Source organism: Engystomops pustulosus, chromosome 4 (genome assembly GCF_040894005.1).
Source record: "Engystomops pustulosus chromosome 4, aEngPut4.maternal, whole genome shotgun sequence".
Taxonomy (NCBI): Eukaryota; Metazoa; Chordata; class Amphibia; order Anura; family Leptodactylidae; genus Engystomops; species Engystomops pustulosus.
The window spans coordinates 14,958,460-14,972,370 of record NC_092414.1 but is presented as its reverse complement, the minus strand read 5'-3'; the positions used below and the strand labels follow the sequence as shown (position 1 = coordinate 14,972,370).

The 13,911-nt window shown below is 45.2% G+C and overlaps 1 protein-coding gene across 3 annotated transcripts in view; it reads right to left on the bottom strand.

Annotated features, from left to right (window-relative positions):
• LOC140126138 (hemagglutinin/amebocyte aggregation factor-like) overlaps window positions 1–13,911 on the bottom strand; it is a 105,994-nt gene that overhangs the window by 5,925 nt on the left and 86,158 nt on the right. For 2 of the 3 annotated variants that reach the window (XR_011854756.1, XR_011854754.1), the window contains exons 2-5: window positions 1,767–1,793; window positions 814–916; window positions 412–600; window positions 49–201 (exon numbers count right to left, since the gene is read on the bottom strand). The gene's annotated coding sequence lies outside the window, so the exon portion shown is untranslated. Of the gene's footprint in view, window positions 1–48; window positions 202–411; window positions 601–813; window positions 917–1,766; window positions 1,794–1,885; window positions 1,994–13,911 lie in introns of those variants that run through there. The other variant, XR_011854755.1, reaches the window with a different exon arrangement.

The following is a 13,911-nucleotide window of genomic DNA, read 5'->3' as shown; positions in this document are numbered from 1 at the left end:
CTACTGACAATAGATGATGTCACAGCCTAAGTCATTGCCTCCACTTACTCAAAGTAATTGTTATGTTCGCTGAATGCTCCCACCAGGACATATCCATCTGGGACTTAAAAATTCATTTCAGAATCATACCCGTTGACGTAGTCGGTCTCTTGGCATCCGACGTTATATTGTACATTTGTTCCACAACAGTAAAATTTCCATCTAGGTCACAACAAAAATAGTTTTCTTTAAGAGCCATGCAACATTTTCAAGAATTAGAGAGTTCATACTTTATGGTAAAGGACCTGCAGAAACATGGTCACATGATCAGTGCAGGTCCTGAGGCCAGAAAAGCAGGAGAGTGATCTGGGCTTTAGGGTTGGCCTGTAGTTGGAGGTCTTATATATGTAGATGTCAGGTGCATTGACTTACCTTCGGTCTTGGTAGTAAGTGTTATACTCACTATGAAGACCTGAAAGTGCTTCACCTAGTGGGCAGTTATAGTTTAGCAATCCATCATAGTCATTGACATAAGGCGTCCAATAGCATCGCCCGAGGGAAGGGAAATTTCTCTTGCAACTAAACGCCCAAACTCTGTCTTCATACTCATCGCTATGTATACTAGAAATAGAATGACAACAATTACAACCTATAAACTGACTTAAAGGGGGTCTTCAAATAAGCTTTTTCGAGCACTGTATACGCTTCTAGGTCGTGGCCACTTTATAGTGGGACCATAGAGGGATATTATACTGTATGTGGTCCCTCAGGGGAGGGGTTAAAGGTAGGAAGCACAGAAATTTACATATTTATGATTCTTTTATATCTTATTACCTGCTGATTGAGTCGATGGTTTCTTGATTTTTACACTCAAAGACGATAGGATCTGTATAACAGTTCAGCCATTTCCCAGATTCAACACATTTTGCTTTTCGCCCTTAGAGAAAAACATCAATAAAGAAGTAGATCTTCTTTGATTTATAGCAATCTAAGAATCATAAATACTTCAACCTTAATATATGCACTGAGCTTCATTACAGATTATTAACCTTTAAATGTCAAAACTGTAGTTCACGATGTTGTCATGTAACTAAGGCTATGGAGAAATATGCAGCTGCAGGACTACAGTGTTCTCCTTTTGCTCCGTTCTTACTACAATCACAGATGATATTGGTAGATGTGACTGGTGTGTAATCACTGTGTACAGCTTGTATACCATTTTATAGAGGTGTCTACCATACGTAGAGCTGAGCTGCTGTATCTAACCACCCCGCTAGTGGGGAACTTAAACTCTCTGCTGCCTGAAGCAGGCTATAGGACACTGCCCCCACTGCCCCATCCACTAGTAATAAATCAGGTTAAGTGAGATCTCCATGCCATGTCTAACACCGTTGCTAACATTGGGTGTTAAGAGACACTTTCTTTAAGTGTCAGGTTATGTTCTGTAGCAAGTGACAGCGGCCCTAATGTTGCCCCCAATCTTGCTCTAGGTGGTGCCGCCTGAGGCAAGTGGCTCAACTCGCCATTGCATCCCGGTGAAGAATGACACAGGAAAGAGTATGGATGAAGGTGTAACATGTAACACTTTGCCTTCATAGAGACTCAGATACTTGGTGGTTACAAGCCAAGGCACAAATAAAAAAAAATCAAGGAAAATTCAAAACAAGGCCAGAAAATTGAGAACAGTCGAAAAAATAAGATTCAACAGATTTACATGCCTTCACCATACAAGAAAGATTCCTGTAACACGTGAATATATTGAGAGAGAGAAGATGGGAAATAGTTACCTATCCATACTGACATCTCTACTCCACCTGCAGAGAAGACATAAAAAATCATAGAGTGACCAATAGAACGTAATAAAAAACATCTACATCCAAGTTCTGATAATGAGAAGAAGCTTCACCTATGAGGAGAGACATGTAAAGGAGCGTGAGGAGGGTGTCCATGGTGAGGAGCTCTGCTCTGATCCCTCCTGGACGGAATCTTCTGGAGAACCTGACAAGGCAGCAGGTTCTTGTCAACAACAAAAGACAATTACCTGTCGCAACTAGTCCTGGAGCCAACAAGAGGGGGGGCACCGCTGGACCTTATCCTTACCAACAGACCTGATAGGATATCAAAACTACAGGTTGGGGGGAACCTGGGGAATAGTGATCATAATATCATTGAAGAGCGTTAGTGAAGGGGCAAATTTTCAGCAACTAAGGGAAGACCTTAAAGGCATAGACTGGGATAATGTTCTCAAAGACAAAAGCCCCCCCCAAAAATGGGACTTTTTCTCATATTTTCTGAAAAAGTCCTGTGAGAAACACATACCTTATGGGAAAAAGCATAAAAGGAACAAGAAAAACCCTATGTGGCTAACTAGTCTTGTAAGGAAAGCAATAAGCGAGAAAGATAAAGCGTTTAAGGTGCTAAAACGTGAAGGTAGTGATGAGGCATTACAGGATTATAGAGAGAAAAATAAATCCTGTAAAAAGCAGATAAAGGCCGCAAAAATAGAGACTGAGAGAAATATTGCCAGGGAGAGCAAAAATAATCCCAAATTATTTTTCAAGTATATAAATGATAAGAAACTAAAAACAGAGAGTGTGGGTCCCCTTAGAAATAACATGGGGGTCATGGTGGAAGGAGATAAGGAAAGGGCCAGTCTACTGAATGTCGCCTTCTCAACTGTCTTTACCCAGGAAAATCCCCTGGTGGAAGACACAATGAGGAATAATGTTAATTCTTTTTATAATGTCAACAGTTTAACCCAGGAAGAGGTACGGCGCCGCCTTGCAACAACTAAGATAGATAAATCACCTGGGCCAGATGGCATACACCCCCGGGTTCTGCATGAATTATGTACGGTGATAGACAGACCGTTATTTTTAATATATGAAGATTCACTTAGGACTGGTTATGTTCCACAGGACTGGCGCATAGCAAATGTGGTACCAATATACAAAAAAGGATCAAATAGCGATCCTGGAAACTACAGACCCGTGAGTCTAACTGCTGTGGTGGGGAAAATATTTGAGGGGTTTATCAGAGATGCTATCCTGGAGTATCTCACTGTGCACAACCTTATAACCCAGCGTCAACATGGGTTTATGAGAGATAGGTCCTGTCAGACTAATCTGATTGGTTTCTATGAGGAGGTAAGTTCAAGACTGGATCTGGGGGACGCTGTGGATGTTGTATATCTGGACTTCTCAAAGGCATTTGACACCGTGCCACATAAAAGGTTGGTATATAAAATGAGACTGCTGGGAATAGGAGAAAATCTGTGTATTTGGGTAAGTAATTGGCTTAGTGATAGAAAACAGAGGGTCGTCATTAATGGCACATTCTCAGATTGGCTTGATGTTACCAGTGGAGTGCCACAGGGGTCAGTATTGGGGCCACTTCTTTTTAATATTTTTATTAATGACCTTGTAGTGGGTTTACACAGTCAAGTTTCAATATTTGCAGATGATACTAAGCTGTGTAAAGTAATAAATACTGAGTTCGATAGTCTAGCATTACAGAGGGATTTGTGGAAGCTTGAGGAGTGGGCAGAGAAATGGTTGATGAGGTTTAATGTAGATAAATGTAAAGTTATGCACTTGGGCCATGGAAACAAAAAGTATAATTATGTTCTAAACGGTCAATTACTTAGTAAAACTGAAGCTGAAAAGGACTTGGGGGTATTGGTGGATAGTAAACTTAATTTTAGTGACCAGAGCCAGGCGGCTGCTGCTAAAGCAAATAAAATTATGGGATGTATCAAGAGAGGAATAGATTCTCATGATAAAGACATAGTTCTGCCCTTATACAAATCCCTGGTCAGACCACACATGGAATATTGTGTACAGTTTTGGGCACCAGTGTATAAAAAGGATATAGTAGAGCTGGAACGGGTGCAGAGGAGAGCAACCAGGATTATTAGGGGAATGGGGGAACTAGACAGATTAAAAAATTTGGGATTATTCAGTTTAGAAAAAAGACGACTGAGGGGAGACCTCATTACAATGTACAAATACCTGAACGGACAGTACAAGGATCTCTCCAAAGATCTTTTTATACCTCGGCCTGTGACCAGGACAAGTGGGCATCCTCTACGCCTAGAGGAGAGGCGATTTTACCATCACCATAGACAGGGGCATCCTCTACGCCTAGAGGAGAGGAGGTTCTATCATCACCATAGACAGGGGGCATCCTCTACGCCTAGAGGAGAGGCGATTTTACCATCACCATAGACAAAGGTTCTTTACTGTAAGAGCAGTGAGACTATGGAACTCTCTGCCGCAGGAGGTTGTTATGGCGGACTCTATGTACATGTTCAAGAGAGGCCTGGATGCCTTTCTGGAGAGCAAAAATATCACGGGTTATGGGGATAAAACATTTATTTAATTCTTATAGGTTGGACTTGATGGACTTGCGTCTCCTTCCAGCCTTATATACTATGATACTATGAAGTCCCTTATATATATATATACTCAGGTGACAAGAACAAAGGCGTAATAATAATAACATTTCCCCGTGGTCTTCTTTGGAAGTGGATGGCCGGTTGCCATTGTGTGGTTTGGCTATTACATTCTGAATCACTGATGCGTGGAAGTAAATTTTGACATGTATCAAGGCAAAACCGATGACAAGAAATCACATGAACTTATGACCTTCCTTTTAGGTTTGTAGGAATACACATTTCTGTGTTTTTGTGATGTTTTTAGATAAGATGATCTGCAAATTATGGTGAAAAACAGAACAAAAGTTCATCTCAATAGTTTGTTATATTTCCTTTGTTGGCAATGTCTGAAGTCAAATGTTTTCTGCAAGGTAGGTGTCAGGCAGCAGAGGTAGTGGACCTACTGGACCACCACGGACGTGGACATAAGCCGACACCTGGGGGCGGAGTCTCAGTGGCACCCGATTTGCACCAGAGCTTGCCGCAAACCGGGTTGGACTTTCTGTGGCGTGGTACCATGGTGATTCGTCTTTGGAAGTGGATGGCCAGTTGCCATTGTGTGTTTTGGCTATTACATTCTGAATCACTGAGGCGTAGAAGTAAAATTTCACAAGAATCAAATCATACGGATGACATGAAATCACATGAACTAATGACCTTCCTTTTAGGTAGGTAGGAAACCACATTTCTGTAAGTTTTACTGATGTTTTTAGATAAGACTGGGGCACATTTACTTACCCGGTCCCTCGGAGTTCCCGAAAGTGCATTGTCCGACGATAATGCACTGTGCCGCGACTCACTAAGAGCGTGCACCCGATATCCTGCATGTGTCGCTTCCCCGCCCAGGTCAGATGGAGTTCACCATTTTCTTCCTGGTACATGTGAGTGCATTGAATACGACACAATTTGAATCTTAAATCCCGCGCCCAGTCCGAATCAGTCAGAAAGCCGACTACGCCAAAATCCGATTGCGTGCAACACAATCCCCTTCTAAATCCCTGCCACAGCGGCGCAAATCTCGAAAATGACGGGAAGTCCTACGGAAATGCGATCCGCAGACCCTTAGTAAATAAGCCCCATTATCTGCAAATTATGGTGCAAAACAGAGCAAAAGTTTATCGCAATAGTTTGTTATGTTTCCTTTGTTGGCAATGACTGAACATGGACTTTCAACTCCCTCCATAGGTTTTCTATGGGGTTGAGATCTGTAGAGTGGCTAGTCCACTCCAGGACCTCGAAATCCTTTGTACGAAGCCTCTCTGGCGGTGTGCTAGGGATCAATGGCACGCTAAAAGACCCAGCCATGCTTCATCTTCAATGCCCTTGCTGATGGAAGGAGGTTTGCACTCAAAATTTCACTATACATTCAATCTTTTAAGAGGGAGAATTTGCACAATTGCACTCTCAAATTGTGCCAAGATCATTTTTATTTCAGTTTCATCACTATATTCAAGTGTAAGAACCCCTGTCCATCACACTGTGCTGGTAAAGGACCATTAGAGAGGTACTCTGTCCAAAGTGTCTTCCATTTCCATATAAATTATTCAACTATCATGTTCAAAGGGTTATATCAATGGACCCCAGATGTTTTACATGGTCATGGTACAAAGTTCCATCTAAGCCAGATTATAAGACTCTCACAATGAAGGAAATTGATGAAGTGCGGTTCCGCATGGGCGGGGCTTCAGGTATATAAATCACTGAGAATGGAGATATTTCTAAGGAATAATTTTAAAATATAACTTTTAATATACTATTAATAAAATAGGACTCCAAAGTACAGACAAACAAATATGAAACAAGTGTGAATCTCAGTCTAGACATAAAGGGTAAATGCTGTCATGGTTTCATGCGCGCAGTTATTGCGGTTCAAATCCCCTAGATTTCTCCTTAACAGCTAGTATGTCCTGAGATTATGATAAAAAGCTATATTGCTGTGGCTAATTGGGCTTGTTACGCCACATCAATACTGTAGAGCAGTATATGGTGTTACTAGTGGTAACTTGTGGGATGGCGTACTCGGTGAGCACTAGTGCAGCATATGGAAGTCATGCTGCTGTGTCATTTCCTGGCATTACAGGCAGAGCCATTGTAAAACAGCTTAAAATTGTAAAGCTGTTATGTAGAGGACAGATAGATGGCCGATAATGATGGCCTCTTATACTATCAATCTACAGTGGAACATATAACTGTGCCTGTGCCTATGCCTATCCCAATAGAGAGCCTAATTACTGTCTGAAATCCTAGCTGGTGAACGGCAGCTTATATTCTGTAAAGCCGCCGTGTCAGTGACAGTCAGATCGCCAGTATTTTGGCATTCTTTTACTGACACTATGGGGTTGGCAGATAAAAAACTTTGTGTGTGCCTGCAGAATCAATACCAGCTGAGATAGCTGGTCGCAAAGCACATCTGCCAACTCCAGCAAAACTGGTCTACTGACGAGAGTTCACTAACGTTACTCCTGTGAACTCTCCTCGCTAAGTTCAGAGTAATGGCTGAAACACTGCACTAACTGCTGCTTAGATCGTATATACCCTAAGACCCAACGCGTTTCATCCGCCTAGACTCATCAGGGGTCATTGCTTGCGGCATTAATATTAGGGGTATGTGTCACATAGGTCTGTGCTGGTGCACGTCGGCATTGTTATGGCCGCGGCGTGCTATTGCGGTCCTGCTTATATTGCTGCTCCATAGCTCGTCACCGCTGACGAGCCTCCTTGTTTAACCAATCAGCTAGCTCTAATATGCACGGGGGCGTGATCACTCTATGTCAAATTATTGACCAATTGGAGTGTGTAGGGGAGGTACCCAGACGCCGCCTCGTCCTGCCTCCTACTCATTCAAGTTAAGGATAACTTCCTGGACAGTAAACAGGGTACGTATTGCAATTCTGGATCGTAATATAGACTCCAAATTGGAGCTGTACTTAGGAGTAAATCTCAGACATATATTTTAGTCTCTGACATCGCGTGGGGCATGTGGCATTTACATTTTCCTCACAGTCCCAGTCGTTGCGACAGATGTCCGGATGCCCATCACAGAGTATATTCCGATAGTCATCAGATGTCCTCCCAGTGTGTTACCAGAATGTGGGCTCCAAAACATCCCGAGGCGCCTATTTCTTCTCAGGCTTAAATGGCAAAGGAGTTAAAGGCGGTCACTTTGACCGCTGGGCTGTTACCCATTTTTTTATATATACCCTGCTTAGAAGCCCCAAGGATTGTGGACATATTGAAGTATCCCTGTTTAATGGAATGACGTAGGTGACATATATAATAGCGTGGGTGGCATAGGTGAGCTAGCTGTTCGGCTTATCTATTGGAGTTTTCAAAATGGGCTGCAGAAATTTTATTTGTTTAAAAGATAGGAACGGCACTGCTTCCAGTGCCCTTTTTGCAGGCATCCTTCCTGTACTAGGTGAAACTGTATGTATCAATGACTTCAAAGGACTAAAGTCGTCATAGATGTGTGTTCAGTGTGTCACAGTAAGATGTATTGAAAATAGAGTACATAAGGGGTTTCTACCCAGTTAATGTACAGTATAAAGAATCGCAGCCTACCCAGTGGGATGGGCCAATTATTACAGGGATGTTATAAACTGGAGGTTGTACTTATATTCCGAGTGCTCCAGGGATGTTGTACTCTATTCGATGAAACTTGCATATGAGATGAAATCATTCATTCCATATGGTTTGACCGAATTCATTCTAAAGGTCCACTGGGCTTCCTTTCTAAGGATCATTCTATCCCAGTCTCCTCCTCTCGTCGGTGGCCGTACTTCCTCAATACCCCTGAAGGAAATCTCTGGTTTGCCCTGATGGTATTTCCACATATGCCTAGCTAATGGGGTATCTTTGTTGTCTTTAATGCTAAGCATATGTTCTTGGATCCTCTTTTTAAATTGTCTATAGGTTTTCCCTATGTAGTCTATGGGACAGGTGCACGTCGCTATATATACCACTCCCATGGTGGAGCAATTAATAAAGTCCCGAATTTCAAAACTTTCTGACGTAGATGCACTCGTCACGTGCTTACATGGTGTTACCCATTTGCATGCGGAACAATGTCCGCAGCGAAAGGTACCCTTGGGTTTCCTCTGTAGCCATGTCTCACTGGGTTTGTGTGGAGGTAAGTAACTGTGGACAAAAAGGTCCCTGAGGTTTCGACCTCTTCTATAACTGATCGCCAGGGACTGAGGAATCATTTGGGCCACCTCTCTATCATGAAGGAGAATGTCCCAATGTTTGTTGATGATGCTCCTAATCTCCTTGTTGTTACCATCAAAGGTGCCAATAATACGTGTGTTATTTTCAGACCCCTCATCTCTTTTTTTAGGGGTAAGTAGAGATGTTCTGTCCACCATACAGGCCTGTTGGTATGATTCTTTCAGAATCCCTGAAGGGAACCCTCGCCGTCTAAAGCGCTCATTCAGGTCTTGGGATTTCTTTTTGAATTCCCGAAAGCCACTACAATTCCTCCTCATACGGAGGAATTGCCCCTTGGGAATACCCTATACTATTTGATAGAGTCTTGGTGCAAAGTGCCATGAAAGAACAAGGTCACATCTCTCAGAATGAACGTTCTAAGGGAGATCATTTAACTGTAGTTCCGCAGGGGCGGGGCTTCACATATTTCTAATGCTGACAGGAGACACTTTTGATCTCATCTGACTAAGAATTAGTCCTAGATCTCATAAAAAATGATTTAAACAGTATTACACAGGATTTACACAGTGACGAGGCTAGAAATAGGTGAAGAGCTGTGTTAGCACAGGCAAGTTTGGAGGCCAGTGCTGCAGTGGAGTTCCGATGCCGTGCCTGACTGGCTGATACAGGGCATAGTAGTTTGTATGGAACATTGGGAAGACATTTTTGTCGGGACAGGGAGTGGAGGATTTGGGACTTTGTCGCCTCTATAATATGATGTTGAAGCTTAGGCAGTCTCATCTTCCGGGCACCGTGTGATGTCATCAGTGCTGCCTGCTGATGGGCTCCATGTTTACTAATCAGTTTAGGTGGGTGACACTTATCTGGCTGAATGGAAATTTGGAAGGAAGGTTGAAGTACATGCATACAATAGATACAATAGATACACTGCTCAAAAAAATAACATTTTTTATTCTCATTGAATACTTTGTTCTGTACAAGGTTGAATGTGCTGACAACAAAATCACAAAAAAAATAATCAATGGAAGTCAAATGCATTAACCAATGGAGGCCTGGATTTGCATTCAAACGCAAAATTAAAGTTGAAAAACACACTACAGGCTTTGATGTAATGTCCTTAAAACTAGACAAAATGAGGCTCAGTATTGTGTGTGGCCTCCACGTGCCTGTATGACCTTCCTACAACGCCTCGGCATGCTCCTGATGAGGCTCAGTTTTTTGTGTGGCCTCCACGTGCCTGTATGACCTCCCTACAACACCTTGGCATTCTCCTGATGAGACTCAGTATTGTGTGTGACCTACACGTGCCTGTGTGACCTCCATACAATGCCTCAGCATGCTCCTGATGAGGCTCAGTATTGTGTGTGGCCTCTCCGTGCCTGTATGACCTCCCTACAACGCCTCGGCATGCTCCTGATGAGGCTCAGTATTGTGTGTGGCCTCCACGTGCCTGTGTGACCTCCATACAATGCCTCAGCATGCTCCTGATGAGGCTCAGTATTGTGTGTGGCCTCTCAGTGCCTGTATGACCTTCCTACAACACCTCGGCATGCTCCTGATGAGGCTCAGTATTGTGTGTGGCCTATACGTGCCTGTATGACTTTCCTACAACGCTTCGGCATGCCTCTGATGAGGCCCAGTATTGTGTTTGGCCTCCACGTGCCTGTATGATCTCACTACAATGCCTCGGCATTCTCCTGATGAGGCTCAGTATTGTTTGTGGCCTCCACGTGCCTGTATGGCCTCACTACAATGCCTCGGCATGCTCCTGATGAGGCTCAGTATTGTGTGTGACCTACACGTGCCTGTATGACCTCCCTACAACACCATGGCATGCTCCTGATGAGGCTCAGTATTGTGTGTGGCCTCCACGTGCCTGTGTGACCTCCATACAATGCCTCAGCATGCTCCTGATGAGGCTCAGTATTGTGTGTGGCCTCCACGTGCCTGTATGACCTTCCTACAACGCCTCGGCATGCTCCTGATGAGGCTCAGTATTTTGTGTGGCCTCCACGTGCCTGTATGACCTCCCTACATCACCTTGGCATTCTCCTGATGAGACTCAGTATTGTGTGTGACCTACACGTGCCTGTATGACCTCCATAGAATGCCTCAGCATGCTCCTGATGAGGCTCAGTATTGTGTGTGGCCTCTCCGTGCCTGTATGACCTCCCTACAACGCCTCGGCATGCTCCTGATGAGGCTCAGTATTTTGTGTGGCCTCCACGTGCCTGTATGACCTCCCTACATCACCTTGGCATTCTTCTGATGAGACTCAGTATTGTGTGTGACCTACACGTGCCTGTATGACCTCCATACAATGCCTCAGCATGCTCCTGATGAGGCTCAGTATTGTGTGTGACCTCTCTGTGCCTGTATGACCTCCCTACAACGCCTCGGCATGCTCCTGATGAGGCTCAGTATTGTGTTTGGCCTCCACGTGCCTGTGTGACCTCCATACAATGCCTCAGCATGCGCCTGATGAGGCTCAGTATTGTGTGTGGCCTCTCAGTGCCTGTATGACCTTCCTTCAACACCTCGGCATGCTCCTGATGAGGCTCAGTATTGTGTGTGGCCTATACGTGCCTGTATGACTTTCCTACAACACCATGGCATGCTCCTGATGAGGCTCAGTATTGTGTGTGGCCTCCACGTGCCTGTATGACCTCCATACAATGCCTCAGCATGCTACTGATGAGGCTCAGTATTGTGTGTGGCCTCTCCATGCCTGTATGACCTTCCTACAACGCCGCGGCATGCTCCTGATGAGGCTCAGTACTGTGTGTGGCCTACACGTGCCTGTATGACCTTCCTACAACGCCTCGGCATGCCTCTGATGAGGTTCAGTATTGTGTTTGGCCTCCATGTGCCTGTCTGACCTCACTACAATGCCTTAGCATGCTCCTGATGAGGCTCAGTATTGTTTGTGGCCTCCACTTGCCTGTATGACCTCACTACAACACCTTGGCATGCTCCTGATGAGGCTCAGTATTGTGTTTGGCCTTCACATACCTGTATGACCTCACTACAATGCCTCGGCATTCTCCTGTTGAGGCTCAGTATTGTGTGTGGCCTACACGTGCCTGTATGACCTTCCTACAACGCCTCGGCATGCCTCTGATGAGGCTCAGTATTGTGTTTGGCCTCCACGTGCCTGTATGACCTCACTACAATGCCTCAGCATTCTCCTGATGAGGCTCAGTATTGTGTGTGGCCTCCACGTGCCTGTATGACCTCACTACAACACCTTGGCATGCTCTTGATGAGGCTCAGTATTGTGTTTGGCCTCCACATACCTGTATGACCTCACTACAATGCCTCAGCATGCTCCTGATGAGGCTCAGTATTGTGTGTGGCCTACACATGCCTGTATGATCTCCCTACAACACCTTGGCATGCTCCTGATGAGGCTCAGTATTGTGTGTGGCCTCCACATGCCTGTATGACCTCCATACAATGCCTCAGCATGCTCCTGATGAGCTCAGTATTGTGTGTGGCCTCTCCGTGCCTGTATGACCTTCCTACAATGCCTCGGCATGCTCCTGATGAGGCTCAGTATTGTGTGTGGCCTACACATGCCTGTATGACCTTCCTACAATGCCTCAGCATGCCTCTGATGAGGCTCAGTATTGTGTGTGGCCTCCACGTGCCTGTATGACCTCACTACAACACCTTGGCATGCTCCTGATGAGGCTCAGTATTGTGTTTTGCCTTCACATACCTGTATGACCTCACTACAATGCCTCGGCATGCTCCTGATGAGGCTCAGTATTGTGTTTGCCCTCCACATACCTGTATGACCTCCCTACAATGCCTTGGCATTCTCCTGATAAGGCTCAGTATAGTGTGTGGCCTCCACGTGCCTGTATGACCACCCTACAATGCTTCGGCATGCTCCTGATGAGGCCCAGTATTGTGTGTGGCCTCCACGTGTCTGTATGACCACCCTATGATGCCTCCGCATTCTCCTGATGAGGCTCAGTATTGTGTGTGGCCTCCACGTGCCTGTATGACCTCACTACAACACCTTGGCATGCTCCTGATGAGGCTCAGTATTGTGTTTGGCCTCCACATACCTGTATGACCTCACTACAATGCCTCGGCATGCTCCTGATGAGACTCAGTATTGTGTGTGGCCTACACGTGCCTGTATGACCTCCCTACAACACCATGGCATGCTCCTGATGAGGCTAAATATTGTGTGTGGCCTCCACATGCCTGTATGACCTCCATACAATGCCTCAGCATGCTCCTGATGAGGCTCAGTACTGTGTGTGGCCTCCATGTGCCTGTATGACCTTCCTACAACACCTCGCGATACTCCTGATGAGGCTCAGTATTGTGTGGGGCCTCCACATGCCTGTATGACCTCCCTACAATGCCTAGGCATGCTCCTGATGAGGTTGCAGATGGTCACTACCTGCACTACCTGAGCCACTTGTGTGGGTTGTAGAGTCTGTCTCATGCTACCACGAGTGTGAAACACATCAGCCAGAAAGCATTGGTACTGAGAAGTGGTCTTTGGTCCCCACCTGCAGAACCACTCCTTTATTGAGTGTGTCTTGCTAATTGCCAATAATTTCCACCTGTTGTCTATTCCATTTGCACAATATCATGTGCATTTTATTGTCAATCAGTGCGGCTTCCTAAGTGGACAGTTTGATTTCACAAAAGTTTGATTTACTTGGAGTTATATTGTGTTGTATAAGTGTTCCCTTTATTTTTTCTAGCAGCGTATATAAGTATCTAGCGTGTCCTCCTATCACTGCTAGGGGTGACTGACTGTCCTATACCATGGCTCCCCACATCATCACACCAGCAGGGGGCAGTGTGTCCTCCTATGACTGCTAGGGGTGACTGACTGTCCTATGCCATGGCTCCCCACATCATCACACCAGCAGGGGGCAGCGTGTCCTCCTATCACTGCTAGGGGTGACTGACTGTCCTATACCATGTCCTCCCACATCATCAGACCAGCAGGGGGCAGTGTTTACTCCTATCACTTCTATTGGTGACTGTCCTATGCCATGTCCCCCCACATCATCACACCAGCAGGGGGCAGTGTGTCCTCCCATCACTTCTATTGGTGACTATCCTATGCCATGTCCCCCCACATCATCACACCAGCAGGGAGCAGTGTGTCCTCCCATCACTTCTATTGGTGACTGTTCTATACCATGTCCTCCCACATCATCACACCAGCAGGGGGCAGTGTTTCCTCCTTTCACTGCTAGGGGTGACTGTCCTATATCATGTCCCCCCACATCATCACACCAGCAGGGGGCAGTGTGTCCTTCTATCACTGCTAGGGGTGACTGTCCTATACTATG